This window comes from Gopherus flavomarginatus, chromosome 11 (assembly GCF_025201925.1).
Source record: "Gopherus flavomarginatus isolate rGopFla2 chromosome 11, rGopFla2.mat.asm, whole genome shotgun sequence".
Classification (NCBI taxonomy): domain Eukaryota; kingdom Metazoa; phylum Chordata; order Testudines; family Testudinidae; genus Gopherus; species Gopherus flavomarginatus.
In genome coordinates, this window is record NC_066627.1 from 15139268 (window position 1) to 15159722 (window position 20455).

A 20455-nucleotide genomic window follows, 5' to 3' on the forward strand; every position below is an offset into this window, starting at 1 on the left:
CATCAGTCACACCATCAGGGGCTCTGTCAGGATTCCTTCCGATTCTGAACTCTAAAGTACAGATATGGGGCCTGCTGAAAGCCACCTAAGTTTATTTCTGCCAGCTTAGGTTAAAACCTGGTACGCTGCCACCACCAAGTGATTTAACAAGAAAGAAGGAAAGGACCACTTGGGGTTCCTCTTCCCAAAAAATATCCCCCCAACCCCTTATATCCCCTTTCCTGTGAAGCCTTGAGAATAATATTCTAATCAACTGGTTACAAAATGACCAAAACCTCAAACCTCTGAGTCTTTGGATAATGGAAAAATCAGTCAGGTTCTTAGAAGAATGATTTTGTTAAAAAGAAAATGTAAAAAATATCTCTGTAAAATCAGGATGGAAAATAACTTTACATGGTAATCAGATTCAAGGAGCCCAGAGGAACCCCCTCTAGCCTTAGTTTCAAAGTTACAACAAAACAAGGATAAACCTCTCTCTAGCAAATGTAAAATTCACAAGTTGAGAAAACAAAGATAAACTAATACTCCTTGCCTGGCTGTTACTTACAAGTTTGAAATATGAGAGACTGGTTCAGAAAGATTTGGAGAACATGGATTGATGTCTGGTCCCTCTTAGTCCCAAGAGCGAACACCACCAAAACAAAGAGCACCAACAAAAGCCTTTCACCGCCCTCCCCCAAGATTTGGAAGTATCTTATCCCCTTATTGGTCCTTTGGCTCAGGTGTCATCCAGGTTATCTGAGCTTCTTAACGCTTGTGACAGACCCAGTCCAGTGGGGTACAGGAGTCTGGTAGAGGGCAAATATACTGGTCACTGGATGAGTAGTTTTCTGTTCCCTGAGTGACCAGAGCAGGGGCTGCACTGGAGTAATCAGGAACCTGCTAGAAGCAATTAAGGCAGGCAGGCTGATTAGAACACCTTCAGCCAAGCAAGGCATGCTAATCAGGGCACCTGGGTTTAAAAAGGAGCTCACTCCAGTCAGGGAGGGAGGAGCTAGAGGAGAGGAAGTTTGTGTGAGGAGCTGGGACCAAGAGGCACAAGGAGCTGAGAGTGAGAGGCTGTGCTGCTGGAGGACTATGGAGTACAAGTGTTATCAGACACCAGGAGGAAGGTCCTGTGGTGAGGATAAAGAGGTGTTTGAAGGAGGTCATGGGGAAGTAGCCCAGGGAGTTGTAGCTGTTATGCAGATGTTACAAGAGGCACTATAGACAGCTGCAATCCACAGGGCCCTGGGCTGGAACGCGGAGTAGAGGGTGGGCCCGGGTTCCCCCCAAACCTCCCAACTCCTGATCAGACACAGGAGAAGTTGATCCAGACTGTGGGGAAGATCATTGAGGTGAGCAAATCTGCCAAGAAGCGCAGGACCCACCAAGGTAGAGGAGGAACTTTGTCACACCCTTTACAGGTAAAAGGATTTTGGTGCCTCTGGCCAGGAGGGATTTTATAGGATTGTACACAGGAGGGTTGTTACCCTTCCCTTTATAGTTATGACAGGCTTGTTCACTTGCACATCTACCAATGTGATATATGCCATCATGTGACCGCAGTGTCCCTCTGCCATGTACATTGGCAAAACCAGACAGTCTCTACACAAAAGAATAAATGGACACAAATCAGATGTCAAGAATTATGACATTCAAAAACCAGTTGGAGAACACTTCAACCTCCCTGGACACTCAATTACAGACCTAAAAATGGCAATTCTTCAACAAAAACACTTCAGAAACGGACTCCATTGAGAAATTCCTGAACTGGAATTAATTTGAAAACTGGACACCATCAAATTAGGCTTAAATAAAGACTGAGAGTAGATAAGTCACTACAAAAACTAATTTTCCCCTACTATTACTCACACCTTCTTGTCAACTGTTTAAATGGCCACTCTGATTATGTTGGCCTCATTACCATTACAAAAGTGATTTTTAACTCTCTTGGTATTTTACTCTTAAGAATAGGCCATTTCCATTTTAATTGAATTGTCTTGTTAGCATTGACACCCACTTGGTAAGGCAATCCTCATCTTTTTATGTACAGTGTATTTATATCTGCCTACTGTATTTTCCACTCCATGCATCAGATGAAGTGGGTTTTAGTCCACAAAAGCTTATGCCCAAATAAATGTGATAGATCATACTCTCCATTTCATGTCACCCTCTATAAATGAACTCATGAAAGCCACAGAGTTCCTGGCAGCTTTTCTCAGGGCCTCCATGACCTCTTTGTTTCTCAGGCTGTAGATGAGGGGGTTGGCCAAGGGAGTCAGGACGGTGTAGAAGACAGAGAACACTTTGTTAAGCTCTCGCAGCATCTTGGTTTTTGGTAAAATATAGACAATGATTAGGGTGCCATAGAAAGTAGTAACCACAATAAGGTGAGAGGAGCAGGTGGAAAATGCCTTTTGCCTCCCAGTGCTAGAAGGGATTCTCAGGATGGCAGTTATGATACAAACGTAGGATGTCAGGGTTAATATAAATGGTGGTAAAGTGAATAGGAAGGATCCCAAGAAGGTCACAAGTTCCATCTGGTGGGTGATACTACAGGACAGTTTTATCACTGGAGTGAGATCACAAAAGAAATGGTCCATTTCTTTGGGGCCACAGAAAGTTAACTGTGACATTAAACATATTATTATGGTAACAATCAAAAATGCACTTAGCCAAGACCCAGCTGCTAGCTGGAGGCAGAACCTGTCATTCATATTGGTTGAATAATGCAATGGTTACATATTGCTAAATACCGATCATAAGACATTGCAGCTAGCAGGTAACATTCCGTGCCTACTAGAGAACCAAAGAAATATAATTGCACCAAGCAGCCATTCAGAGAAATGGTTCTGTCCCCAGTCAGGAGACTGGCCAGCATCCTGGGCAGGATGGTGGAGGTGTAGCAGATCTCCAAGCAGGACAAGTTCCCCAGGAAGAAGTACATGGGGGTGTGAAGGTGCTGATCGGCCACAACCAGCACAATGATGAGGACATTCCCGGCCAAGGTCACAACGTAGATCACTAGCAACAACAGGAAGAGAAGGATCTGCAGTGCCGGGAGATCCCCAAATCCCAGGAGGATGAATTCAGGGATGATCGTTTGATTTCTCCACTCTGTGTTTGCCATTGTCATATCTAGGGAACACAAACAAATCCAAAAATACAATTTGAAGAGAATAAACCTAAACCACCTCTTCTTTTAAATTCCAGAAATGTTCAAAACTGCTCATTGCACTCTATTTACCTTTCCAACAATTGGATCAAACCCCCAGACCATGGAATTTATTTGTCTGGTATCTCTCATTTCGGAACAAATCATGCATATTCTGCCATCCAAACTCCACCAGTAAAGATCAGATAATGGCTCAGGCTACCCAACTTTGAGGTGGTTGGGAAATTGATTTTTTTGTTTGTTTCTTTCTTTTTTTCCTGAAAAAAAATATAAAAAGAAGAAAAAATAGAATATTTTAGTTTTTGCTCATTGTTTTCAGTGTTTGTGGTTTTGATTCTTCAAAAGAAAATAAAAACAGAAAATTTAGCAGAATATGCAAATTTTCACAAAATATTCCATTTAATTGAAAAAGCCATTTTGCTTCAAAAGATGCACCTCAGTGAAAAAGTTTTCACAAGTAGTACTGAGAGACTGAAGTGTTGTCATAACAGTTTTGGATTATTTGCTCACCTTCTGTCATGCACTAAATATAGGAGCAGAAAAATGCTTCCCTTCAATGAAGAGTCCACTGCTGACAATGTTCATTATTTGACACTTTGGGGGATTCCCTTATTATTCTTTAGCATTTTTCACTCCTGTAGGTGCTGTGATATGATTGTGATTGGTGTGGGATATTTACCTGAATAGAAGTAACAAGGACAACACCAACATCTGTGTAACACCATTGTCAGAGATCTAGTCACGCTTCCCGTATGGGGCACATGTCAGAATGCTGTCAGGAGTTACACATGCTCTTAGCTTGCTGGTGATGGGACAAGTTTAGGCACTGTCCTTGGCTTTGGGATGCGAGGTGCAGACCTTTTGTCTCGCATCCCTTTTGCCAGATCCAATTGCCCAAGCCCTGAAACTAGCATCATCTCCCTCAGGCCTCCCCAGCAGCTCTCTGCAATCCCCACCATGCCACTAAAGGTGTGAGCCCTCTGGGTTACAGTGAGAGCCAGTAGATTCACAGACAGACTTTGAACAGGATTCTAAACCTCATTGCTCTTTACTTAACAGCAGGAGAGATACACAGGGTTACACAAAATATTAAACACACCTATCCACATTTCCCTGCCTCAGCTTTCCCCCGACCCTGGAGAGTTCTCTGGGCTGGGGAGAAACTCCTTGGGTGTACAGGATCCTTTACTGGTGGCTCATGACTTCTCTATTACGGCCAACCTTCTCTGATTTGGCTAGTCTACAGATAAACAGGACTCCCACTACAAAAGTTTCTTTTTGTCTTCTCCTCTCCTACCCAAAGCTTCATCTTCCTGTCTTAGCAAGTGTCTTGAATGTATATGTCCCCCTACCAAAACCAGGTTCCTTTGTTCTGCTTCTGGTGTTTTTCCAAATCCTCCATCACCAGCCCCCTTGCAATATTCTGGAGGAAGTAGCTTCTCCAAGCACCAGCCCACTTCCTCACCATACCAATTGTTGAGTCAGAGTTCAGCCATTTAGATTAACTGCTCTCCATTGCCTGGTAGGTACATCCTTGTGCCAGTGTTAGAAAGTGGTAGATTCCACATTCACATAAAGGCATTCCTGGGTACATCCATTTTATAACAACTTCATAGCATCAACCAGAATTCATAAATTGCACAGATAAATTCCCCAAGCCATCACAGCCATAAATCATGACTGTATCGCTGTGAATGCAAATCTGGTATTGCTGGGCATATAAATATCAGCTTATTTTGGAAATGCAGCTACATTTCAGTTTCAGATGAGAAAATATTTCAGGTTGACACTGTATAGCACACAGAAGCTTTTTGTTTTATTGGTGGCTGCCACAGGAATTAATTCGGATAAGCTCCAAAGGCCTATGTTTTGCAGGAGGTCAGACTAGATGTTCACCATGGTCTCTTCTGGTCTTGGAATATATGAATGGTTGTGTTTTTATTCCCTGACCTGTTTCTATCATTTCAAATAGGAAAAGGGGGAAGATTGCTTTACCTTTAAGACTGATCTTCAACCTCTGATATAACCTCTTCAATCAGCATTTTGGATAGCCAGGTGCAGATTGCATTCTCAGCAGACAGTCACCATCTTCTTCACTTGTCTTCATTCTCTCAGCAATGGTCTGGATGGCCTGCTTGGTTTCCTGTGCCTTGTATGTAGTACTAAAGAGCCTGTGTCTCTTCTGATTCATTATTTATCCTTCATGTGAGAAGGAGGCATCTCCCTTGGCACTTTGGCTGATGGGTACTTGAAATAAGCCAAAGGGAAAAGCTAATCATATCTATACTCTCTAGACAGAATCAGTGGATGTGGAAATGGAGTCAACTTCTAAACTAAAAGGGAAAATTAAGGAGTGAGAAGAACTTCTAACTCAAAGGAAGTCTTTGTTTTCATTAGGTAGATGAGATGACAGTTTAGGTAACTTTGAAGCAATAACTCACCAGACCATGAAGATAAGTTTAGTGGTGTGATCATACATATTTTCTGATTGTGTGTTGATTTCTGGGTAAATCTTTCCAGACTTTCCTTGAAGATTTGTTTTCTTTTCTCTTTTATGCTTTCTTGGGCTGGGATACACACTTGGCCATCACTTGGTATTGTGTCCTTTTACTCTGACTCCTCACAGAATTGATGTTATATTCTTCATAGTTAATTGCTTCCTCCACAGATAGCAGACCTTTCCCTCTATCACAGTGGTCCAAAACTTTAACAACCTTTGAGCCCCTTTCACTAAAAAGTCAAGTTTTGTGAATCCCCTCCTAAAAATGAATATTTCAAGGAATTTTCTCCTTTACCTGATGTCAGAAACAGATAGCTAAGGGTTAATGCCTCTTTTACCTGTAAAAGGTTAAGAAGTTCACCTAGCCAAGCTGACACGTGACCAGAGGAACCCATGGGAGAACAAGATGTTTAAAAAGGAAGGAGGGAAGTTTCGTTTGTTTAGTCAGTTTTCAGTTTCAGCAGGAGTGAAAAAGATCAAGGAACCAGCCTCTTTTCAGACTAGTAAGTTTTAGAAAGGAATAAATAGGTTTATGTTTATTTTCTTTTGTACTTGTCTTGATGCAAATTAAGGGAATTATCAAATTTGGGTATTCTTGTGTGTATTAAGATTTTTGCCCAGGGGAACATCCTGTGTTTTCAAGTTATTGTCTGTGAAATTAGCAGATATGCTGTCTCCCAGAGGTTTTTTTTCTTTCTTTTACCTTTCTTTTCTTTAATTAAAAGCCTTCTTTTTAAGAACCTGATTGATTTTTCCTTGTGTTAAGATCCAAGGGATTGGACCTGGACTCAACAGGGAATTGGTAAAGGAATCTCTCAAGGCTACCCAGAGAGGGGAAGGTTTTTGGAGGAAAGGGAGTGATCCAGACACTAAGAATTCTGGATGGTGGCAATGATACCAGATCTAATCTGGTAATTAAGCTTAGAAGTGTCCATGCAGGTCCCCACATCTGTACCCTAAAGTTCAGAGTCGAGGTGAGACCTATGACACCTGAATATAAATTATAAATGCAGTGATCTTGGAAATGTAATATAATAATATTTGTATTTTATGACATGCTCATTATACACTATTTATTATTAATTATTATTTATCATTTGTGGTAAATATTACTAGTGTCCCAGAAAATGGGAGTGGAGAGGGAGAGACCTGGGCCTGCCCTCTACTCTGGGTCCCAGCCCAGGGGCCCTAGGGATAGTGACGAACCACTTGAAGTAGCGGTTTCTTCCCTTGGGCTACTTCCCTCTCTGGCCCTTCAGCTTGTGGGGCTTCCTGCACTCTTTCCACTTGGTCCAAGTTTCTCCCAACCCCTTGTGTCTATAGAGTCCTTCTGCTCTTCCCAAGCCAGGTTTCCAGGGTTACCTAGGGTCTTGGTCTTCTGGACCACCACAGCACTTCTCCAAACTGCTCTTCGATGCAACATCAAACCACTCTGCTTCAACTCCTTCAAACTGCTCTCCTCCAAACTATTCTCTGCTACAACACCAAACCACTCAGCTTCAACTCCTCCAACTGTCTGATTGAAGCAGGGTGTTTTTATCAGGTCACTGGCTTCAGGTGCTCTAATTGATTTAATTGGTTTCAGGTGCTCTAATTAATCTGTAGCAGTCTTTCTTCCCTCTACAGGGAATAAAGCTCTCATCATCTTGGGGCTTACATATCTCCCATCTATCATTCTCCTGCTGCCCTTGGCCCTGCTATATCACAAATTCTCCTCCTCCCTTGCCTCTGTTCAACACCATGGGGTTGGGCTACTTGGGACGAGAAGCAGTGTTGTTGTGACAGGCCATCAGCGTTGCCATGCTGGCTTCCAGCCCTATGCTGTACATGGAAATGGAAGGGTTGCAAGGATAGGAACCATCTTCGCATTCTTCTCCTTGTTTCCGTGCATCTAATGGAGCAGGGCGTGGTCTGGTTGTCTGACCTTATAGTCCACCTCCCCAATGGCTTGCACTGTTTCATACAGCCTATGCCAGAAAGGCATTTGCTTTCTGCTGTCAGCACTAGCACCATCACCCATTCTTCTAGGTGAGATATCTATACTTTCGCCTGGTGGTTGTAATATGTCCACTGGGCCTCTTGTGCTTTTTCCAAATGTTCTCGTACTATGGGGGTCACTTGAGCTATTCACTCTCTCATCTGTATCACATACTCAATGACATTCTTTCCTGGATTGGGTTGTTCTTCACAATCCTCCTTTCTAATATTTAATATTCCATGTGGTTGGTGTCCGTATAGTAGCTCAAAGGGAGAGAAACCAGTGGATGCCTGGGGAACTTCCCATATTGCAAAGATTAGGTATGGCAGAAGGGTCTCCCAGTCTTTTCTATCCTGTGCTACCACCTTCCGGATCATACTTTTATATCGCTCGACCAGGCCATCTGTTTGTGGATGGTAGACTGAGGTTCCTTGGGCGGATCAGGGTACATAAGCCCTTCATTAATTTCACTGTGAAGAGGGTTCCTTGGTCAGTCAGGTTCTCTTTAGGGATGCCCACTCTGGCAAGAACCTGTAGTAGTTCTTTAGCTATTGCCTTGAATTTGGGGTTTCTTAAAGGAATGGCTTCTGGGTACCGCATGGCAAAGTCAAGGATGACTAGTACATTTCGGTGGTCCTGTGTCGATCTTTCTAGTGGGTCCACAGCTATCGTCTTGAAAGGGACTAATAGGTAAAAGTACTAATGAGGCCCTCAAGTGCGGTCAGGGGCTATGCAACTGGCATTCTGAGCAGGAGGCACAATAGCGTTGGACCTCTGCGTGTATTCCTGGCCAGTAAAACCTTCTTAGGATTCACATCCCCCTTAACCCTGAGGATTTTAGAATACATTTCCACTGCAATCACAGAGTGTAACGGCAGCACAGGTAGATATACTCACACAATCTTTTATCTGGTGAGCATAAGGCCCAAAAGCCATGAAGCAGAGGCAGCACAGGCTGTACAAATCTGGCCCAGGACTCTGGGTACATACTTGGATGGTTAGCCTGCTGTTGGCCAATAGATGTGTTATACGTACTGCACATTATATTTATACGTATTGCATATCACATGATAAACATTAGCACAAAGTTATGCTAAATTGTACTAGGTTCACTCTTGCTCCCTTGTGACAAGAGCTATATGTTCCACAATACGCTGCAAGGTTAAATGGAATGTTTGGCACTAGAGAATATAAATGCTGTCAAAATCAGGACACGTGAGTGTTCTACTCTGGTATAAGTTAAGGAATCCCTTCACACCTCACTGGTTTGGAATGCTGTGTTAAAAAACAAGAGCTATAGGGTACTTCATGGTACCAGAAAAAACAAAGTATAAAATCATGACTAGTGTGGACAAAGTAAATAAAGAAGTGTTATTTACTCCTTCACATACCACAAGAACTAGAGGGTCACCAAATGAAATTAATAGGCAGCAGATTTAAAACAAACAAAAGGAAGTATTTTTTCACACAACACACAGTTAACCTGTGGAACTCCTTGCCAGAGAAGATCATTGTGATGTTGCACTCCATACGATTTTATGAAAATATGCTAAAGAGTGTGAATATAATGAACTGGAATATGCTTCATACAGAAGGTGTCTTGTAAGGTGTCATTACAAAGCTTATAATTTGCTAAGTGTGTTCATCCTATTTGTATGAATGTATCATTTTTGTAGCTGAAACTAGAAATATGAAATATAACTTAAGTTCCTATTGTAATTATGCAAAATGTGGGCTATTAATGTGATTTGGAATCTTGATGGCTCCCATTAATCAGGACAATTGATTGTAAATGGCTCTGTTTACTTGTAAGCCTTTCTGTATATGTGGGTGCCAACAAGTGGGTAAAGAAGTCTTACAGTGACATGTGATCATGTCACCTGAACTGGAATCCATCTTTAGCCTGGTGCTTTTCCATTTAGAAGGATGGGTGGGAACCCAGAGAGAGACAAAGGATTCCTGCCTTGTGCCAAAGTTATATAAGGGGATGGAACAGAACAAAGAGGGTTCCAGTCATGAGAAATCCCTTAGTTACCACATGAGTTGGAACTAACAAGAACTGTATCAGGGAAAGGATTGGGCCCAGACTAGGAAGGAGTCCAGTCTGTGAAAGAAGCTTATTGGAACATCTATGAAGGTGAGATTATCTGTAATCAATTTCTTAATGTATTAGGCTTAGACTTGCGTGTTTTGTTTTATTTTGCTTGGTAACTTACTTTGTTTTGTCTGTTATTACTTGAAAACACTTAAATCCTACTTAATACTATCCTATACTTAATAAAATCACTTTTGTTTATTAATTAACCTAGAGTAAGTGATTAATACCTGGGGGAGCAAACATCTGTGCATTCCTCTTTGTCAGTGTTATAGAGGGTGGACAATTTATGAGTTTACCCTGTATAAGCTTTATACAGAATAAAACTGATGTATTTGGGGTTTGGATCCCATTGGGAGCTGAATGTCTAGGTGATGAAGACAGGAGCACTTGTTACACTGTTTTCAGTGAAGTCTGCAGCTTTGGGGGCATGGTTCAGATCCTGGCTCTGTGTTGCAGCAGGCTTGCCTGTCTGGCTCAACACCACAGGGTTCTGAAGTCCCAAACTAGCAGAGAAAATGGTCTCAAAGGTCATCTCAACACATCAGGTGACAGTCCCAAAGGGGTCTCTGTGACCAAACCCGTCACAATCATGAAGGCCAAGACTATAACAGGGTTCAAAAAAGAACTAGATAAGTTTGTGCAGCATAGGTCCATCAATAGCTATTAGCCTGAATAGCTGGGGAATGGTGTCCCTAGCCTCTGTTTGCCAGAAGCTGGGAAAAGGCGACACGGGATGGATCACTTGATGATTACTTGGTCTTTTCATTCCCTCTGGGCCACCTGGCATTATCCACTGTTGAATACTGGGCTAGATGGACCTTTGGTCTGATCCAGTATGGCTGTTCTTATGTTCTAAGGTAAAAAGCTGATTGATTAATTCTTGTCTTGGGTGTTCTATAAAGTTCTTGTACTGGTATACAATCAATATAGCTAATTTGTGGTGGGGGGGGCATACTTTGGGATGTACCTTCTGTGCAAGATGAACTGACATGATACACGGAACAGTTTCCCAGAAGTATCCCTAACATAGTAACTCTTTCCTGAACTGCACTGTTATTGACTTTTAGCTGTAAATTTAGGTATTTTTAGTTATTTAGTCTTTTGAACACTTATCATCTTGAACTACACATGTGTTCAATATTCTTCTTCTTTCATTGGCTGGTGTAGAGCAGCAACTACCATGTCCCCTGAGGTCGATTGAGCCAGATGGCTCCATCAGGAGTGGCAGAATTTATTGCAGGGAAGTGTCCTTCATATAAATAAACTGGGCAGTAGGTGGTGACTTTTATAGTCTGTCATGGGGATCTGCTCCACCACCCTGGGGAGTCCTTGATTTTCAATTTGTGCATTACATGTCTACATCTAGCGTGGTTGGTTTGGATTAAGTTCAGAGTTGACCAAGATGTCCTTTTTCAATCAATTGACTGTGCTATTAGTTAGCAACACACTGAAGTGCATGCTATTGTGGCTTCACTTGGTACCAATGCTAGCTAGATTAAAGCTAGCACAGGTATGATGATGATGATATTTTGTATTGCGATTGCACCATGGTCCCCAGTCATGGACCCAAACCCCATTGTGCTAGATTATGTACAAACATAGAACAGAAAGATGATCTCTACTCAAGGAGCTTTCAATGTAAGTACAAGACAAGAGGCAACAGGTGGATACAGATAGGCCAACAAGGGAGTACAAGAAACAATAAGATAATATTGGTCAGCGTGGTACGTAGTGGTCTCAGTTCCCCAGGTTTCTAACTGTTGTCAAGGCTTTTTTTTCTTTTCTTTTTGGCAGATATTATGGTAAAGGAGATTTTTAAGCAGGAATGTGAAGGAGGATAATGAGGTAGCTTTGTGGATGTTTATGCAGAGTTTGACCCAGGCATGGAGACAGCATGTGAGAAAACATGAAGCTACTTATTTGAAAACTTAACAAGAGGGCAATGAAGGCTGACATTGATGGGCTGGTCAGAGGTGGGAGTTGACATCTTGATAGTGAAAGAAAGATGGGGATAGGCCAGGCAGGGCCTTGAAAATGAAGACCAGTAGATTGTGTTGGATGTGATGGAGAATTGGGAGCCAGTGGATGCAAAGAGAAGGATGACATGGTCAAAGACATGAGCTAGGATAAGTGTCCTCAGGAAGAGCTACTTGACTTACCAACTGGCCTCATGTAACTTGCATGACCTTCGACTTGAGAGTAGATTTCAGTTGTGACCCACTACAGATGGCATCCTAGTAATCTGCTTTGGAGCTGACCATGTCATAGAGGGGTCCACATCTCAGAAGAAAGAAGGCCTCTTCTTTGGATGTGGACAGACCTCTTGCCTGGTGTTGGCCGAACCTACTGGGAATCAAAGTCCCTATCTCCAGTTCTGAACTCAGGTAACAACTGGTGGGCACATTCTCTTAGTTAACCAAGAAAAGGATGGTCTTGTGGTTCAGGAGACTTGGGAGACCAACTCTGCCAAAGATTCACTTGTGACCTTAGGCAAGTCATATGGGGCCAGATTTTTAAAGGTACTTTGGCGCCTATTGGAATTTTTAAAAGCATCTAGCTGCTTAACAATGAGTGATTTCAATGGGTGTTACATGCATAGGTACTTTTGAAAATCCCATTAGGCTCCTAGATATGTTTAAAAATCTGACCCTATGTGCCTATCTGCATCTTTAGGTGCCTAAATACCTTTACAGACATGGTCAAAGGATAATTTTTAAAATGGGACTTAGGATTCTGAATCATAGAATCATAGAATATCAGGGTTGGAAAGGACCTCAGGAGATCATCTTGTCCAACCCCCGGCTCAAAGTAAGACCAATTCTCAACTAAATCATCCCAGCCAGGGAATTGTCAAGCCTGATCTTAAAATACTCTAAGGAGATTCCACCACCTCCCTAAGTAACCCATTCCAGTGCTTCATCACCCTCCTAGTGAAAAAGTTTTTCCTAATATCTAACCTAAAATTCCTCCAATGCAACTTGAGACCGTTACTCCTTGTTCTGTCATCTGCTACAACTAAGAACAGTCTAGAGCCATCCTCTTTGGAACCCTTTTTCATGTAGTTGAAAGTGCTATCAAATCCCCCCTCATTCTTCTCTTCTGCAGACTAAACAATCCCAGTTCCCTCAGCCTCTCCTCATGTCATGTGCTCCAGCCCCCTAATCATTTTGGTTGCCCTCCGCTGGACTCTTTCCAATTTTTCCAAGTATCAGAGGGGTAGCCGTGTTAGTCTGGATCTGTAAAAGCAGCAAAGAGTCCTGTGGCACCTTGTAGACTAACAGACGTTTTGGAGCATGATGCATGTAGTGGAAATTTCCAGGGGCAGGTATATATATGCAGGCAAGCTAGAGATAACGTGGTAGTTCAATCAGGGAGGATGAGGCCCTGTTCTAGCAGTTGAGGTCTGAAAACCAAGGGAGGAGAAACTGGTTCTATAATTGGCAATCCATTCACAGTCTTTGTTTAATCCTGAGCTGATGGTGTCAAATTTGCAGTTTCTCTTTGAAGTCTGATCCTGAAGTTTTTTTGCTGCAGGATGGCCACCTTAACATCTACTATATTGTGGCCAGGGAGGTTGAAGTGTTCTCCTACAGGTTTTTATATATTGCCATTCCTAATATCTGATTTGTGTCCGTTTATCCTTTTCCATAGTGACTGTCCAGTTTGGCCGATGTACATAGCAGAGGGGCATTGCTGGCATATGATGGCGTATATTACATTGGTGGACGTGCAGGTGAATGAACTGGTGATGATGTGGCTGATCTGGTTTGGTCCTGTGATGGTGTCGCTGATGTAGATATGTGGGCAGAGTTGGCATCGAGGTTTGTTGCATGGGTTGGTTCCTGAGCTAGAGTTCCTATGGTGCAGTGTGCAGTTACTGGTGAGAATATGTTTCAGGTTGGCAGGTTGCCTGTGGGCAAGGATTGGCCTGCCACCCAAGGCCTGTGAAAGTGTGGGATCATTGTCCAGGATGGGTTGTAGATCCCTGATGATGTGTTGGAGAGGTTTTAGCTGGTGACTGTATGTGATGGCCAGTGGAGTCCTGTTGGTTTCTTTCTTGGGTTTGTCTTGCAAATTCTACCCATTGAATAGTACCTGTGTCTTAGACGTCCATTCAAAGTAATATACATTATCTAATTCAAGGCATAACAGTAGAGGGAGCCATTAAGCAGTGGCGCCCACAGTATAATTAGGTTCAACATCCTAGGGGCAGGTAGGGTATCAAATAGTGACAGTTTTGGTTTTGTGGCTGAATGTTATCTGCTAGCATTAATGTCTTATGATTGTTATTTATCAATATGTAAACCACTCTATTATGCAGCCCTTGTGACTTGCTGGAGCATAAGTACCTTTCTGACTATTATCATAGTAATATCTTTGTTATAATGAATAATGTTCTGTGGCAACCAATGAAATTGACCTTTTCTTTTGTTACTTCACCCCATTGATCAATCTCTCCTGCCATGGCATCTCCTGAATGACTGGTGACCTTCAGATTCTCTTCTACAGACACTCTGCCCAATTCCTATTGACCCCGACATCCTATGCTTGTGTCATCACCATCATCCTGAGAATCCCTTCCACTACCACAGGAAAAAGGCATTTTCCACCTGCTCCTCTTGCCTTATTGGGACCTAATAGCCGGTTTGCTACCAAATGCTGTTGCACTAAGAGACCTGAACACTGTGAAATCCTTGCTGATCTTAAATGCAAAAAAGAAGCTTACAAGAAGTGGAAGATTGGACAAATGACCAGAGAGGAGTATAAAAATATTGCTCAGGCATGCAGGTTCCGGTACAGTGCCTGAGTGATCAAGTGGAATCAAAAGGAGAAGCTAAAAGAAGATATCTAAACAAGACAGCTCCTGATGATACACAGAGTACTGAATATGAGTGAAGACCTGGACAGGATGTACAGCCAGCAATGTGATCAGGACCAGTGCTAGTGTTTTTAGCGTCCTAGGCACACGACTATTTTACCGTCCCGCTCGCTGGTCTGCGGCTCCGGCGGAGCTGCCGCAGGCATTCCTGCAGAGAGGGTCCGCTGGTCAGCGGCTCCAGTGGAGCTGCCGCAGCCGCGTCGCAGGAGGTCCACCGAAGCCGCTGGACCAGGGGACCCTCCGCAGGCAGGACTGCGGAAAGTCCACTGGAGCCGCCTGCCGCTCTCCGCCGGCAAAATGCTGCCCCCCAATAATCCTGGCCCCCTAGGTGATTGCCTAGGCCACCTAAATGGAAGTACTGGCCCTGGATGTGATGTATTTGCTATCTCTGGAAGAAGCAACTGACATAGAAGAAATACCAGTCAATGGGTGAACATCCATCCCAGCCCAAGAAAGCACAAAAGAAGGGGAAAGCAAATTGCCAAAGAAATCCTAGAAAGAGTTACACAGAAGCCAATGCATAGGCAGTGGTGGAGACAGATCAAAACCCTTAGTGATAAAAGATTCACAGACTCACGGTTTGCAGAAAGATGCCTCAAAAGAGAGGCAGGGATCCTTGTTATGAGTGCACAAGAGCCGTCCTTAAGGCTTAATGACATTTGAAATCAAATTGACTGACAGAACTTCTCCACAATCTGCAGAATGTCTTCCAAAAAGGAAGAGATGGTGGAGCATGTGTCAAATACCTGAAGGAGGCTGGCTGGGAGGGTATATATGAACAGACACAATGATGTTGCCACTTTTCTGCACTGAAGCCTCTCTGGATTTAAATTAACCATGTGGTGTCACAACCACTGAATCAAAAATGCTCTAGAGAATGACAAAAAGGCTATTGTAATTGTCACAGGACAAGGACTGCAGTCACAGATGCTGGACATAGCTGTTTTAGATAAACAAGCCCATGTTAATTGATACTGCCGGAGCAGCAGACAGAAACATGGAAAAGGAATGAGAAGAGGGCAAAGTGTGAACATCTCTACCATAAAGTGCAATGATTATGAGCAAAGATTGTGCTGGCGATTACTGGAGCCCTCGGAGCAAACCCTATGGATATGAATGAGCAGATAAAGAATGGAAGACATCACCGTCTATGACCTCCAGCAGACAGTGTTCTTTAGCCAAAGCTAAATGAGGGCATTTGAGCAACTAAAATGCAGGCTTTCTGTGGTGGGTTTAACAAAACTTCTAACCAAAATCTGTGGCGTCTGTCTGTGGCCAGGATTCACTGGTGACTCATGGGGATAAATTTTAGATGGTAGCTTTCCCCGTTGTCTGCTTAAACATCTTGTGATCCCAGTGGTCCCTTCTGGCCTTGGAATCTGTGAATCTATGAAAGGAAATATAACAAAACAAATTATTATTAATAATAATAACTAACGTTCCCATGCTGTAATACTGAGGGATAACAATAATACAAATCTGGATGATAGATGCTCCTGAAAGCTGTGGCCCACTGCACTAGGTAATACATAAAGAGCAAGATGGGCCAAGGGTGGGAAAGGAAACAGACCCTGAGTTGAAGGTTGTTGCATACGGGAAGTGAGTAGAACCCAGGAATCCTAACACAGACACTTAGAAACTCCCAGCTCTATATGGTTTTGGTCTGAGCTCTCTCTGACTTTTGAGTATGAGCATCTTACAAAAGATTTACATGGTATTTATTTTCGTCACTTAGTATGTGTGAGAGTGTACACGCAGATGGACCCAATGAGTATCAAAAGATTATGAGTGTAGACATACAGAATAATTTCCTCTGTTGAGAGAGATTTCTTGTAAAATTTCTATTGACCATTCTCCTAGCTGCTGCACAAGCACCTAGTGAGAGACAGCCTGTGTCACACTGAATTTGTAATCTTAACACAGAACACAAGGGAGGGGAAACTGAGGCACAAAATGACACAACTTGGGCCAGGTCACATAGCAGGTCAGTGTCAGGGCCAGGAATAAATGCCATGTCTTCTGAGTAGCAGGCCTGTGCCTCTACCAATTGAATCATAGACTCATAGATTCATAGACTTTAGAGTTGGAAGGGACCAATATGATCCTCTAGTCTGACCTCCTGCACAAAGCAGGCCACAGAACCCTACCCATCCACTTCTATAACAAACCCCTAACCTATGTCCGAGTTATTGAAGTCTTCAAATTGTGGTTTGAAGACCTCAAGCTGCAGAGAATCCACCAGGAAGTGACCCATGCCCCATGCTCCAGAGGAAGGTGAAAAACCTCCAGGGCATCTGCCAGTCTGCCCCAGAGGAAAATTCCTTCCCGATCCCAAATATGGCGATCAGCTAAACCCTGAGCATGTGGGCAAGACTCACCAGCCAGCACTCAGGAAAGAACTCTCTGCAGTAACTCAGATCCCATCCCATCCAACATTCCATCACAGACCACTGGGCATACTTATCTGCTGATAATCAAAGATCAATTGCCAAAATTAAGCTATCCCATCATACCATCCCTTCCATAAACTTATCAAGCTTAGTCTTAAAGCCAGATATGTCTTTTGCCCCCATTACTCCCCCTGGAAGGCTGTTCCAGAACTTCACTCCTCTAATGGTTAGAAACCTTCGTCTAATTTCAAGTCTAAACTTCCTAGTGTCCAGTTTATACCCATTTGTTCTTGTGTCTACATTGGTACTAAGCTTAAATAATTCCTCTCCCTCCCTAATATTAATCCCTCTGATATATTTACAAAGAGCAAGCATATCCCCCCTCAGCCTTCTTTTGGCTAGGCTAAACAAGCCAAGCTCTTTGAGTCTCCTTTCATGAGGCAGGTTTTCCATTCCTGGGATCATCCTAGTAGCCCGTCTCTGAACCTGTTCCAGTTTGAATTCATCATTCTTAAACATGGGTGACCAGAACTGCACACAGTATTCCAGATGAGGTCTCACCAGTGCCTTATATAACAGTACTAACACCTCCTGATCTTTGCTGGAAATACCTCACCTGATGCATCCTAAAACTGCATTAGCTTTTTTAACGGCCATATCACATTGGCGGCTCATAGTCATCCTGTGATCTACCAATACTCCAAGGTCCTTCTCCTCCTCTGTTGCTTCCAACTGATGTGTCCCCAATGTATATCTAAAATTCTTATTATTAATCCCTAAATGCATGACCTTGCACTTTTCACTATTAAATTTCATCTTATTACTATTACTCCAGTTTACAAGGTCATCCAGATCTTCCTGTATGATATCCCGGTCCTTCTCTGTGTTAGCAATACCCCCCAGCTTTGTGTCATCCGCAAACTTTATTAACACATTCCCGCTTTTTATGCCAAGGTCAGTAATAAAAAGGTTAAATAAGATTGGTCCCAAAACCGATCCTTGAGGAACTCCACTAGTTACCTCCTTCCAGCCTGACAGTTCACCCTTCAGTACGGCCTTTGGAGTCTCCCCTTTAACCAGTTCCTTATCCACCTTTCAATTTTCATATTGATCCCCATCTTTTCCAATTTAACTATTAGTTCCCCATGTGGAACCGTGTCAAATGCCTTACTGAAATCGAGGTAAATTGGATCTACTGCATTTCCTTTGTCTAAATAGTCTGTCGCCTTCTCAAAGAAGGAGATCAGGTTGGTTTGGCACGATCTACCTTTAGTAAAACCATGTTGTAACTTGTCCCAATTACCATTGACCTCAATGTCCCTAACTACTTTCTCCTTCAAAATTTTTTCCAAGACTTTACATTCTACAGATGTCAAACTAATAGGCCTATAGTTACTCGGATCACTTTTTTCCCTTTCTTAAAGATCAGAACTATGTTAGCAATTCTCCAGTCATATGGTACAACCCCTGAGTTTACCGATTCATTAAAAATTCTTGCTAATGGGCTTGCAATTTCATGTGCCAGTTCCTTTAATATTCTTGGATGAAGATTATCTAGGCCCTCCGATTTTGTCCCATTAAGCTGTTCAAATTTGGCTTCTACCTCAGATGTGGTAATATCCACCTCTATATCCTCCTTCCAGTTTGTCATCCTTCCATTATCCCTAAACTCCTCATTAGCCTTATTAAAGACTGAGGCAAAGTACTTATTTAGATATTGGGCCATGCCTAGGTTATCTTTATCCTCCATTCCATCCTCAGTGTGTAGCGGTCCCACTTCTTTCTTTGTTTTCTTCTTATTTATATGGCTATAGAACCTTTTACTATTGGTTTTAATTCCCTTTGCAAGGTCCAACTCTACATGGCTTTTAGCCTCTCTCACTTTATCCCTACATGTTCTGACCTCACTAAGGTAGCTTTCCTTGCTAATCCTACCCTGCTTCCACTCCTTGTAGGCTTTCTGCTTTTTCTTGATCACCTCTCTGAGAATCAGACTCTTTGTTCTATACCCTACTGCCTCTCTGTAATTGTGACCACTTGAGTTTCCGGGAACTTTCAGGAAAACACAATACAGTAACTTTGCCTCTGCTCTTGTGCTATGCAGAGCTTCAGGGAGTGAGTGCCTGAAATCCCTTAGGGGAATAGACATGGATAAATATTCTTCCAACAGTTAGACACACACAGCTTGTCTGCAGAGAGCAACAGGTCAGCAGGCCAGGCTCCGTGTGAGCAGAGAATGGTCTGTCTTAATACAGTAATTGGGACATTTAGATTGATAGATAAATAGCCAAAATAAGGCTAGTGTTGGAGTAGAGAAGAGTTGGGAAGATTCTACACACACTGGCATGGTAAGTTTACTGTTGCAATGAAATACAAATGGGTTTTGCAGAGGCATCCTTTAAGGGGAAAAAATGTAAATGGACACTATGTATTTTTTTCAGACTTCGAGTTTGGCCATGGATGACTAAAGCAGCCCAGATGAGGGGTTACTTTAGGAAAGTGATGATAGAATGTTTGTGTCTCAGTTTCCTCCCATGGAAAGTGGGGGAATTAATCACAATGACTCAGATATTTTTAAAATATGGATCAAGAAACCTGAATGAAAATTGTCCGTAAGCCTTACCCACTGGTGTCTTCAGTCTGATAGTTCATGGGAGATATTATGGGGTACATTTAGGAGTGACTGAGCAGAGAGGTAGGGAAAGAGAGAACAATTCCAATACATGACAAACAGGGCAGAGATTAAAAAAATAGATCTTTCTCTCTCTCTCTCTCTCTCTCTCTCTCTCTCTCTCTCTCTCTCACTGTCTCTCAGGGACAAATGAAAAACAAATGTAGAATCCATCTATCCATGTATTTGTCTAATTATTTATTGTTACCTCTTTCTTTCTATGTATCTTTACTCTTATTTCTTCTATTAATTTGTTGTTACTTCAACCTAAGTTGCTAAGTTCCCTTCTTTTCTATTAATCTGCTGTATATTATGTTCATTTTGTTGGCAAAAATTGTCCCAGAGAGTCAAAGGTGTTGAATTCTTCCTGTCATGGTACAACACTGAACAGTCAAACATGCTTCTGGATTTTGGGTACAGAGACTGCAGCCTGTTTAGTCCCATGGCACATGCCCTGGAAAATCCGTGCCAAAGATTGGAGATGTATTGACTAGGATATACAAGGCAAGGAATCAAAGCAAGACATAAAGCACATTGAAATTGATTCAGAGTGGTTCTGTCAAACAACCATAATCAAAACTCACCCAGATTCCTTTTTCAGAGAGAGGGTATTAATTAGAACTTGTCTACGTGCAGCAGTAGTCAATGGGAGAGGGGTGTATACTCTACTGTCCACTAGCTCGTCACACTCCCAGAGGACTCTAGGATACACTGATGTAGTTCTGTTTCAAACAATACTGTGTTAATGTGCACTAGGGATCTTTTAGTGCAGGCCAGCAGAG

The 20455-nt window shown here is 42.5% G+C and overlaps 1 pseudogene; it reads right to left on the reverse strand.

Annotated features, from left to right (window-relative positions):
* Nucleotides 1-2129: 2129 nt before the first annotated feature.
* On the reverse strand, nucleotides 2130-3112 carry LOC127030862 (olfactory receptor 11A1-like; annotated as a pseudogene).
* Nucleotides 3113-20455: the final 17343 nt, after the last annotated feature.